The sequence below is a fragment of the Rhinoraja longicauda genome, chromosome 11 (genome assembly GCF_053455715.1).
Source record: "Rhinoraja longicauda isolate Sanriku21f chromosome 11, sRhiLon1.1, whole genome shotgun sequence".
Classification (NCBI taxonomy): Eukaryota; Metazoa; Chordata; class Chondrichthyes; order Rajiformes; family Arhynchobatidae; genus Rhinoraja; species Rhinoraja longicauda.
Window position 1 is genome coordinate 8146700 of NC_135963.1, and position 12153 is coordinate 8158852.

Here is a 12153-nt window from a genome sequence, read left to right on the forward strand (position 1 = left end):
ATTTGCCTCTGTACTCCACAATTTGAGATTTATAATAGAAAGAAAAAAAATCACATGTGGTTAAAGTGCACATTGTCAGATTCTATTAAAAGATATTTTTTATACATTTTGGTTTCACCATGTTGTGTTTATACATAGTCCCCTTTATCCACAGCAAAAACCATTGCTTCAATGCCTCAAAAAAAACTAGGACAGATATGATTTGTCTTTCATAACACTATGGCAGATTACCCTCAGTTTTTGTAAGTTCCCTCTGATACAGCTTCGCAGTAGGTTTTTAGATTTTAGATTTGGAGATACAGCGCGGAAACAGGCCCTTCGGCCCACCGAGTCGGCGCCGCCCAGCGATCCCGCACACTAACACTATCCTACACACACTAGGGACAATTTTTACATTTACCCAGTCAATTAACCTACATACCTGTACGTCTTTGGAGTGTGGGAGGAAACCGAAGATCTCGGAGAAAACCCACGCAGGTCGCGGGGAGAACGTACAAACTCCGTACAGACGGCGCCCGCAGTCAGGATCAAACCTGAGTCTCCGGCGCTGCATTCGCTGTAAAGGCAGCAACTCTACCGCTGCGCCACCGTGCCGCCAAGCACTTATTAGCACTGATAGTATCTAGCCTAAACAAACCAGAAAAACAGCACCAAATTCGAGAGGTGAGGCAAGTTGAGAGTAACTGCCTTTGATATCAAGGCAAAACATGACTGTGTGGCATCAAGGTACTCAGCTAAAGCTCAACGGAATGGGCAACAAATTTAAAATGTTTTACTGGTTGGAGTCATTCCTTTGAGGCAATTCAGAGTACCTATCGGACCCCGCCAGGTGGGCAGCAGAGTCCATACCAAAGATACTAGAGGAGCAAGATGGACCACTCTGTCGAGATCACCTATACTGACGTGTAGTACACAAAGGAGCGGTACGTCTGCCATTTTGATCATCTTTGATCAAACCCTCTCCTTCGACAAACACATCAAACACATCACAAAGACAGCCTTCTTCCACCTCAAAAACATTGCCCGTCTCCGTCCATCCCTCTCCTCCACAGCTGCAGAAACCCTCATCCACGCCTTCATCACCTCCCGTCTGGACTACTGCAACAGCCTCCTCTATGGCGCACCCTCAAAAATCATCAGTAAACTTCAATATTCAAAACTCCGCTGCCCGTCTACTCACCCACACCCCGATCCGTGACCATATCACCCCTGTCCTTTATAAACTCCACTGGCTCCCCATCCCCCAGAGAATCCAGTACAAAATCCTCCTCATAACCTACAAAGCCCTCCATAACCTGGCCCCATCCTACCTGACCGACCTCCTCCACAGGCACACTCCCACCTGCACCCTCCGCTCTGCCGCTGCCAATCTCCTATCCCCCCCACATCCGGACTAAACTCAGATCCTGGGGGGACAGGGCTTTCTCCATCGCTGCTCCCACCCTATGGAACTCACTACCCCAAACCGTTAGAGACTCCTCCACACTCACCACATTCAAAACATCGCTGAAGTCTCACCTGTTCAGTACTGCCTTCAACCACTGAAGGTCACCTCACCTACTGTCTCCTTTCTCTGTTCATTTATTTATTTACTTATTTATCTATTTATTAATTTCCCTATGTTCTCAAAATCTCTGTAAAGCGTCTTTGAGTATATGAAAAGCGCTATATAAATAAAATGTATTATTATTATTATTATTATTTTAGGAGGCAAAACCCGCCGTCCGTTATGCCTCTCGCAGTATAATCAGTGTTTTGGGGGAACAGTATTGTGTGATGATACCATAAAAATGCAGAATATATCTCATCTATCAACTCACAGATTTTTGTTATTTTTCTTTTAAAGTGTTTCTGCAAGTTCCTGCCCACTAAAATGGCGCCACGACATACTACGGTTTTTAGGGTCGAGTGGTCTATCTTGCTCTGCTCTGTTATCTTTGGTGCGTACTGACTGGTTTTATCACGCAGCCAAGAACGGAGGAGAGTGCAGAAAGTGGGGGCCAATGCCTGGTCCATTGGAGCTATCGACCTTCCCCACCATCGAAGGGATCTACAGGACCCGTTGCTTCAATGTACATTGTCAGCCTTCCGCTGGCTGCTGATATCACCAAAGACTCACACCATCCTGACCGCCCTCTCATCTCACGGCTAGGATTTAAAGAAGGTACTGAAGCCTGGGTACTGTTACCATCAAGTTCAAGAACAACTCATCAACCCATCAACCATCAGGCCCTTGAATCACACTGACCACAACCCTGACCACAACCCTACCTCAGCAAGGAGTTATCATGCACTTTGCATTGGGTGTACTTTGCACTATTACGGCCTGGTTACCTAATATAACTAATAACTTGTATCATTGCTCACTGTATAATTATTTATTGTGTTGTTACGTTAATGTCCATGCAAAGCTGCAGCAAGTAAGAATTTCACTGTTCCTTTCACGGTGCATGTGCCAATTAAACACACTTGATTTTTGACTTTTGATTCCTCGCACAAAGAAAATGGAATGATCCCAATTGGAGTCGAGGGCGGACGAGATTGATTCATGGTCCTGTTTACAGAAACAATTGGAAGTAGAGACAGACTCAGAGACACATCTCATCAGGTTTGCCGGATAGGACCAAATACATATTTTATTTTCCATATGTGCCACTGCAGTGAGAAAATACACTAATCTAAAATATGACGTTTCACATCCAAATAGTGTGTAGCAGAACTGCCGGTTCTTTCCATTTCTTGACCTAAGCGTTCTGGCTTTAAGGAAACAAAGAAGTGAAGATTATTAGTTTGTCTGAAAAGACATTTGAGGCCACCACTGGTTAATGTCTTCATTGAGTGACAATGAACAGGGATTCAGTGAGAGTAAGGCCTTCACTTCCAATTCTTCAGAATGGCTTCTGCTGAATCCAACGTACTATCTTGCTGTCAGAAGAAAGGGAAAAACAGGCACTTTAAGCAATATAATAATAATAATAATAATAATGCATTACATTTATATAGCGCTTTTCATACACTCAAAGACGCTTTACAGGGATTTAAAGAACATAGGGAAGTGAATAAATAGATAAATAAGTAAACGAACAGAGAAAGGAGACAGAAGGTGAGGTGACCTTCAGTGGTTGAAGGCAGTACTGAACAGGTGAGACTTCAGTGATGTTTTGAATGTAGTGAGTGAGGAGGAGTCTCTGACGGTTTGGGGTAGTGAGTTCCATAGGGTGGGAGCAGCGATGGAGAAAGCCCTGTCCCCCCAGGATCTGAGTTTGGTCCGGATGGGGGGGAGATAGGAGATTGGCAGCAGCAGAGCGGAGGGTGCAGGTGGGAGTGTGCCTGTGGAGGAGGTCAGTCAGGTAGGATGGGGCCAGGTTATGGAGGGCTTTGTAGGTCATGAGGAGGATTTTGTACTGGATTCTCTGGGGGATGGGGAGCCAGTGGAGTTTGTAAAGGACGAGGGTGATATGGTCACAGATCGGGGTGTGGGTGAGTAGACGGGCAGCGGAGTTTGCAGAAATATGCATGTATTTTGTTCTTCTTGAACGACCAGCATCAAAGTGCGCTAACACCAATAGACTGACCTTGATAAAGCAGAAACGAACATATTTCTCATAGAGACTCTTGGCTTGATCACTGACGAATGAGGTCACAGGGATAGCTGCCAATTGCTAAAAGAAAATGAAAAAAAATCTCAACTGAAGGGAAAAAACGGAAAAACTTTCTTTCAGGTGCAATGCCATAGTGGATTTCCAATGCAGCCGAGCTTCTTCAGCCTGCAAGGTCACAGATATCAGTTCCCAAACATTTTCTCCGTGTCATTGACCTTCGTTGCTTCTTTATCCCAAATACAATATTTGGAACATGGTGTACTGCACATGATAATGTGAACATGATAAGAGGGACATGGGGCAAACGCAGGCAAATGGGACCAGTTCAGATGGGGGCGTCTTGGTTAGCATGGACCAGTTGGGCCAAAGGGCCTGACTCCGTGCTGTACGACTCTCCCTATGACTCTAAAGAATCATATCCTGCCTGTTCTGCTAACCAGCACTCCGTTTTTATTTGTGTTTCGTGTTGATGACCTTTAGTCAGAGCCGGGAAAAGTTGGAGGGTTTTAGGATGGAACCAGAGGGGAACAGGAGACGGGGCACGAAAGGGAAAGTCTGTTAAAGGATGGAAATAGAAGAGAAGCCCTGGTTTAACTCCATGTTGGCCTTGGCTGGCCTTTGTTTCTATTTAAAGATATTACTGGGTCGTTGCATTTTAACTGATCAGGTTACAAACAGTTGCCAGGAACAGACCTCTGTCGTAACCTTAGGAGGACCTGTATTATGCATGACCATCGAGGCACAAGACATTTGAGGACAGAATGTCACCCGGATCTGAATGGACCTTATTCAGAGCATTTGGTATTACTGAATTAGAGTCATACAGTGTGGACTTCGGCCTAACTTGCCCACACCGGCCAACATGTCCCAGCTACACCAGTCCCACCTGCCTGCGCTTGGTCCATATCCCTCCAAACCTATCCTATCCACGTACCTGTCTAACTGTTTCTTAAACGTTGGGATAGTCCCAGCCTGAACTGCCTCCTCTGGCAGCCTGTTCCATACACCCACCGACCTCTGTGTGAATTGAGGAAGTAGTTGCAGCCTTCATGCTCACTCTGATGGTCTGGTACTCAGACTGTGCGTGGGATGGGGAGGAGGTGCCAGCGTGATAGAATGGAAATCACAGCTTTCTACAGAGGTACCACTGAATGCCTCCAAACTCGGGATTGTTTGGCACGTTCCTCCAATGGCAGCTACACCACCAATATTCAACAACCGGTACATGGGTGGAGCGTTTGGCAGACCGGTGGGATGTGGACCTTCGGGGAGGTCTGATTTGCCAGGCTGAGCATCTGAAGGACCACTGACTGATCTCACCAGCCAGCAGGCTGCATTTCCTGCGAGACCAACTTGATCTGCTCCTCATTCTCCATTATACTCTGTTCTGCAGTGGCGCAGCGATAGAGCAGCTGCCTTAGAGACCCAGGTTCGATTCTGACTGCGGGCGCTGTCTGCAGGCAGATTGTACGTTCTCGGGTGGGCTTTCTCCAGGTGCTCCAGTTCCCTCCCACTCTCTAAAGACGTTTTGCAGGTTAATTGGCTTTGGTAAAATTGCCCCCAGGCTGTAGGCTAGTGCTGGCGTGTGGGGTGTTTGCTGGTCGGCGCGGACTCGGTCAGCCAGTTTCCCCGCTGCATCTCTAAAGTCTAATGCCTAAACTCGCTAACTGCGAGATTATTAAGGAGTTGGACACGTTAGAGGCAGGAAACATGTTCCCAATGTTGGGGGAGTCCAGAACAAGGGGCCACAGTTTAAGAATAAGGGGTAGGCCATTTAGAACTGAGATGAGGAAAAACTTTTTCAGTCAGAGAGTTGTGAATCTGTGGAATTCTCTGCCCCAGAAGGCAGTGGAGGCCAATTCTCTGAATGCATTCAAGAGAGAGCTGGATAGAGCTCTTAAAGATAGCGGAGTCAGGGGGTATGGGGAGAAGGCAGGAACGGGGTACTGATTGAGAATGATCAACCATGATCACATTGAATGGCGGTGCTGGCTCGAAGTGCCGAATGGCCTCCTCCTGCACCTATTGTCTATTGTCTATTGCACGAGAAAAGATCCATGCTTTTGCTTACTCGGTACAAGAGAGTGGTGCAGACTGTGTCAGCTCTCCCGCTCGGATCACAGAACGTGCGAGTAAACGCAGCGAAGGTGACCTTGGCACAAAAAAGGATGAAGACACTCCAGTGTATTCTCCGCATTGTGGACGAGCGAACAAAGAGATAATGGAAAAGGAACAAAGGAGAACACCAGCCGTGAACTTCAGGGAGGGGAGACATTTGGCCCTGAGAGCCCTCTCCCTTCAAGGAGTCAAATATTTTAGATTAGTTAATCCGCACATCCTACCCTCCCTGGTCTTTGTGTACTGCCACACATTACTTGCTGCCTTCTGAGATGAAGGGGGAAAAAAAGGACAAAGAGTGTATTGAGAACTATGACAGAACTGTTTGCTGTGTATCCAGCTCGACAGTAGCTGTGAGAATCTCCAAATGTAATCCAAGCAGAATGCGTGGCATTTATGAGTTGCTACTTTTAATGGACCAATGGACAATAGGTGCAGGAGTAGGCCATTCGGCCCTTCGAGCCAGCACCGCCAAATGGATTAGTGTGGTAGTGGTATCGTGTACCTTTCCGAGCGCATTTAGAAAATTGGTTTAATATTTGCCAGAATTCTGTACACCTCTCCTCTGTTTTTCCACAACGCTTAATATTTCCACGAGGGTCTTGTTTAGAGCAGCACCTATCTCCACATCTACTATTGTCACAGATGATAAAGGATTGTCTCTTGCAGGAACTTTTTCCCCCCAAATATCCTGGTACATCTGACGTCGACACACAGTTTAGCAAGGAGCAAATTTCACTGGATTCTGAAATGTGGGGTCAATCTAGTGGGTCGGGGAGAATGGTCAGGAGAAAGTGCTGGGCCGGACAGTCATTTATATCGCACTCTTACCCTTGGGCCCATCTCTTCCTCCTGGGCAGATGCCGTTCAATCCAGGTTGATGTGAGCGACGCATTGTTGGCTAATAACGAGGCTAGAACATAAACCATGAATGGTAGGGTCTGAGGGAGCACTGATGAACAGAAGGCCCTTGGAATACGAGCCCAGAGATCCTTGAAGGTGGAACTACAGGTGGATAACATGGTCAGGAAGACACATGGGGTACTGGCTTTCATTAATAGGGCCTTCCTACACTGCCTGCTCCACTGCGAAAGCTCCTCAAGGTACATCCACCTTGAAGAAGTTCTCCTCCTCTCTCCGACGAGAGTTCTGCATTCGTTGTTCTTTATCTCTCCACATCGTCACCTACATCCCTCCTTTCCCTTATCCCTAACCAGTCTGAAGAAGGGCCTCGACCCGAAAAGTCACCCATTCCTTCTCCCCAGAGATGCTGCCTGTCCCGCTGAGTTACTCCAGCATTTGTGTGTCTATCTTCATTAATAGGGCCATTGAATACAAAAGTAGCTGGTCATGCTCCAACTTTAAAAAACTTTGGTCAGGTTTCAGCTGGCGTAACGCATGTGGTTCTGGGTGCTACACTACGGGAAAGATGCGATAATGCTGCAGGAAGCAGAGGAGACTCAACAGTTTGCTGCCTGGGACCATTTTAGTCTTGCTGAAAATTATTAAACCCTTGCCTGGCCATCCCAAAGCTGGGGGCAGCAGCTGCTCATTTGAGAAGCAGGTTTGCCTGACGATCTTAGTTTAGTTTTCATTAGAGACACAGCGTGGAAACAGGTCCTTCGGCCTACCGAATCCGCGCTGGCCAACGATCACCCCCGCACACTAGGTCTGCCGTACACACTGGGGATAATTTACAACTTACAGAAGCTAATTAACCTGCACGGCTTTGGAATGTGGGAGGAAACCGGAGCACCCGGAGAAAACCCACCCAGGTCACAGGGTGAACGTACAAACTCTGTACAGGCAGCACCCCCCCTAGTCAGGATCGAACCCAGGTCTCAGGCGCTGTAAGGCAGCAACTTTACCACTGCGCCACCATGCCTGGATTGGAAAAAACATCTCCCATTTCTTCAAGTGTGTTCCATTAGATCACGAGATCTGAGATACTGAGAGATACTGAGAGGTAATGCGAGATAGCGAAGTTAAGAAAGGTGGTAAATCGTGAATTATAGACTGCCTGTCAGGGCCGCATAGCATATTCCAGGCTCCCTTTCAGGTTAGGCAGAGGTTCACTTGCACCTCCTCCAACCTCATCTACTGTATCCGTTGTTCAAGATGTGGACTCTTGTACATCGGCGAGACCAAACGCAGACTGGGCGATCGTTTCGCGGAAAGCCTGAACCAACCTGATCTCCCGTTGCGAAACACTTTAATTCTCCTTCCCATTCCTTTCTGACTTCAGTCTCCTCCGTTGTCAGAGTGAGGCTAAACGCAAATTGGAGGAACAGCATCTCATATTTCACTTGGGCAGCTGACAGCCCAGTGGTATGAATATTGATTTATCTAACTTCAGGTAGCCCCGGCATTCCCTCTCTCTCTCTCTCTCTCTCTCTCTCTATCCCTCCCCCACCCAAGTCGCACTAGCTTCTCATTTTCACCCTACAAACACCCTACAAACAGCCTGTTTCCTTTATCATCGTTACTTCTTTGCATATCTTTCATTTATTGTTCTTTATCTCTCCACATCACCGTCTCTATCTCTCGTTTCCCTTATCCGTAACCAGTCTGAAGAAGGATCTCGACCCAAAACGTCACCCATTCCTTCTCTCCAGAGATGCTGCCTGACCCGCTGAGTTACTCCAGCTTTTTGAGTCTATCTTCCCTTTGCTTATAGTCTCCTGTGCAATAAAGCCAAACGTCTGACTTTTTACTCAGTAGCTGGATACGTAGAAACTACAACAGAGGCTCTCAGTTTAAAATTATCCTGAAAAAAAAATTGTTTTGAAAATAACTCAAGTCCTCTTTGCGGTTTCTGCACTCAGCCTTAAATGGGCAACTAAAATGTGGTACACAGGGTGAACTCCATCAGTGAGCAATCTTGCACTGGAATTACAGTAAGCTCACGATACATGTACAAATATGGCTCATTATCGTAAACATTTTTAATGAACACCCACTGTGGTGGCATAAAAATGATTTTCAGTCTTAACACAGTGGTGCAGGAGTCCAAACACTACGCAGACAAGAATGCTGTTCATTCATCTACTTGTGTCTCCCGCATTATCTTGCCAAGAATCCTTTCCCAATGAACTCGCCCTGAACAGGTTTTTGGTCATTCTCCAGCTCTCTTCACTCTCTCCGCACCTCATTCCTCAGCCAGTCAGCCAGCTCGGCCCACTCCCCGACTGATGGCCTCAACTCCACCAGCGCCAGAGACTCAGATTCGATGCTGACTACGGGCGCCGTCTGTTCGGAGTTTGTACGTTCTCCCCGTGACCTGCGTGTGTTTTCTCTGAGATCTTCGGTTTCCTCCCACACTCCAAAGACGTACAGGTTTGTAGGCTAATTGGCTTGGTTAATGTAAAAATTGTTCCTAGTGGGTGTAGGATAATGTTAGTGTGCGGGGATCGCTGGTCGGCGCGGACCCGGTGGGCCGAAGGGCCTGTTTCTGCGCTGTATCTCTAAAATCTAAAAAAAAACACTTACTCTTAATTATTATATTACATCCGTTCCAGGGATTTGGACATCAGTGGCCAGAGCAGGTTTTAACAGGAATCCCCACTTGCTCACTTCAAATGAGAGGCGTGAAAAATCATTTGAATGCAACTGAGCCAACTATATTCTTGTGAATCCAGAGTCACGTGTCGGCCCATTACACAGGGATGAGGGCAGGGGTTACTTTCACTGAAGAACTTGGCTTTACAGCAATATGGTAGTATTGCCTCGGCCATTATTAATGCTAGCTGTTGGAAGACGGGCATCACAGTGGCGCGGCTGGTAGAGCTTCTGCCGCACTGCGCCAGAGACCCGGATTCGATCCTGATCTCGGGCGCTATCTGCGTGGAGTTTGCATGTCTACCTGTGACCTCAGGGGTTTCCCCCCCGGTGCTCGGGATTCCTCCCACATCCCAAAGATGAGTGGGATTATAGGTAAATGGCCTCTCTAAATCGTTCTGAGTGTAGGGAATGAATGCAAAAGTGGGATAACATAGAACCAGTGTTTAGTTTAGAGATACAGTGTGGGACACAGGCCCTTCGGCCCACCGAGTCCGCGCCGACCAGTGATGCCTGCACAATTACACCATTCTACACACTGGGGACAACTCACCAAGCAAATCAACCTGCAACCCTGTGTCTTGGGAGTGTGGGAGGAAACCGGAGCTCCCGGAGAAAACCAACGCAGGTCACGGAGAGCACGTATAAACTCCGTACAGAGGGGGAGTGTTTCTTCTTGGACAGCAGAACCCTCTTACAATCTGAGCTCAGACACTCAGCAGAGAACAGGATACAGGGAGCAGTTCATTTTCACACAAAGGGCAGGAATCATCCAGCACTCTCTCCCCAGAGGTCTGCCCATCAGTTGACGTTTTAAGATCTTAAATTGATAGATGTTTATATAGCATAGAAACACGGAAACATGGTAAATAGGTGCAGGATTAGGCCCTTCGAGCCAGCACCGCCATTCAATGTGATCATGGCTGATCATCCAGAATCAGTACCCCGTTCCTGCTTTTTCCCCCATATCCCTTGATTCCGTTAACCTTAAGAGCGATATCCAACTCTCTCTTGAAATCATCCAGTGAATTGGCCTCCACTGCCTTCTGTGGCAGAGATTTCCACAGATTCACAACTCTCTGGGTGAAAAGGTTTTTCCTCATCTCAGTTCTAAATGGCCCTACCCCATATTCTTAAAACTGTGACCCCTGGTTCTGGACTCCCCCAACATCGGGAACATTTTTCCTGCATCTAGCCTGTCCAATCCCTTAAGAATTTTATATGTTTCTATAAGATCCCCTCTCGTCCTTCTAAATTCCAGTGAATCAGTGAAGTAGCAATCAAAGAAATATCTGTAAACAATAGACAATAGACAATAGACAATAGGTGCAGGAGTAGGCCATTCAGCCCTTCGAGCCAGCACCGCCATTCAATGCGATCATGGCTGATCACTCTCAATCAGTACCCCGTTCCTGCCTTCTCCCCATACCCCCTCACTCCGCTATCCTTAAGAGCTCTATCCAGCTCTCTCTTGAAAGCATCCAACGAACTGGCCTCCACTGCCTTCTGAGGCAGAGAATTCCACACCTTCACCACTCTCTGACTGAAAAAGTTCTTCCTCATCTCCATTCTAAATGGCCTACCCCTTATTCTTAAACTGTGGCCCCTTGTTCTGGACTCCCCCAACATTGGGAACATGTTTCCTGCCTCTAATGTGTCCAATCCCCTAATTATCTTATATGTTTCAATAAGATCCCCCCTCATCCTTCTAAATTCCAGTGTATACAAGCCCAATCGCTCCAGCCTTTCAACATACGACAGTCCCGCCATTCCGGGAATTAACCTAGTGAACCTACGCTGCACGCCCTCCATAGCAAGAATATCCGTCCTCAAATTTGGAGACCAAAACTGCACACAGTACTCCAGGTGCGGTCTCACCAGGGCCCGGTACAACTGTAGAAGGACCTCTTTGCTCCTATACTCAACTCCTCTTGTTATGAAGGCCAACATTCCATTGGCTTTCTTCACTGCCTGCTGTACCTGCATGCTTCCTTTCATTGACTGATGCACTAGGACACCCAGATCTCGTTGGACAGGTTCGACTGGATCCTGGATCCTGTACGCCTGTTTCGATGATTCACATACCCACCGCCGAAGGGTAACACTAACCAAGGTCAAAACACAAAGTGCTGGAGTAACTCAGTGGGTCAGGCAGCATCTGTGGAGGGAAAGGACGTGTGACCTTTTGGGTTGGCACCATTCTTCAGACCCCCTTGCTCCCCCTCTCTCTCCATCCCCCCCCCCCCCCCTTCCCAGTTCTCCGACCACTTTTACTGGCTCCGACTACATTTTATCTCTGAACCGCCCACTCCCCTGACATCAGTGTGAAGAAGGGTCTCGACCCGAAACATCACCCATCCCTTCTCTCCACAGTTGCTGCCTGTCTCGCTGAGTTACTCCAGCATTTCGTGTTACCCCTTCCAAGTCCATTTCCTCCACAGATGCTGCCTGATCCGTTGAGTTCTTCCAGCACTGTGTGTGTCACTCAGACTTATTTTTTCCAGTATTTGTAGTTCCATTGTGTCTCCAATTAAGGTCTAAATGTTCGCCTAATCTTTATCGCCCAGTTCATACCACAAATTTCATATGGAATTAGAAAGCAAATCTTTATTTAAGCCTACTTGCCCTGAGGACACTACAAAGTGGTTTGCTGACAATAAAAGTTCCTGTAATGTACTTATCACCTCGGGGCGGCACGGTGGCGCAGTGGTAGGGTTGCTGCCTCACAGCGCCAGAGATCCGGCTTCGATCCTGACCGCGGGTTCTGTCTGTACGGAGTTTGCACGTTCTCCCAGTGACCGCAGCGTGTGCTTTCTCCGGTTGCCTCCCACACTCCAAAGACGTGCAGATTCATAGGTGGATCGGCTTCGGTGAG

General features: G+C 47.5%; 1 pseudogene across 1 annotated transcript in view; it reads right to left on the minus strand.

Annotated features, from left to right (window-relative positions):
• Positions 1-2587: 2587 nt before the first annotated feature.
• The window catches only part of LOC144598204 (kynurenine--oxoglutarate transaminase 3-like), a 33190-nt pseudogene continuing 23624 nt past the window's right edge, over positions 2588-12153 (minus strand). Inside the window, exons 9-10 of the transcript XR_013547833.1 lie at positions 3576-3662; positions 2588-2925 (exon numbers count right to left, since the gene is read on the minus strand). The product of XR_013547833.1 is annotated as a kynurenine--oxoglutarate transaminase 3-like (transcript). The remainder of the gene's footprint in view (positions 2926-3575; positions 3663-12153) is intronic.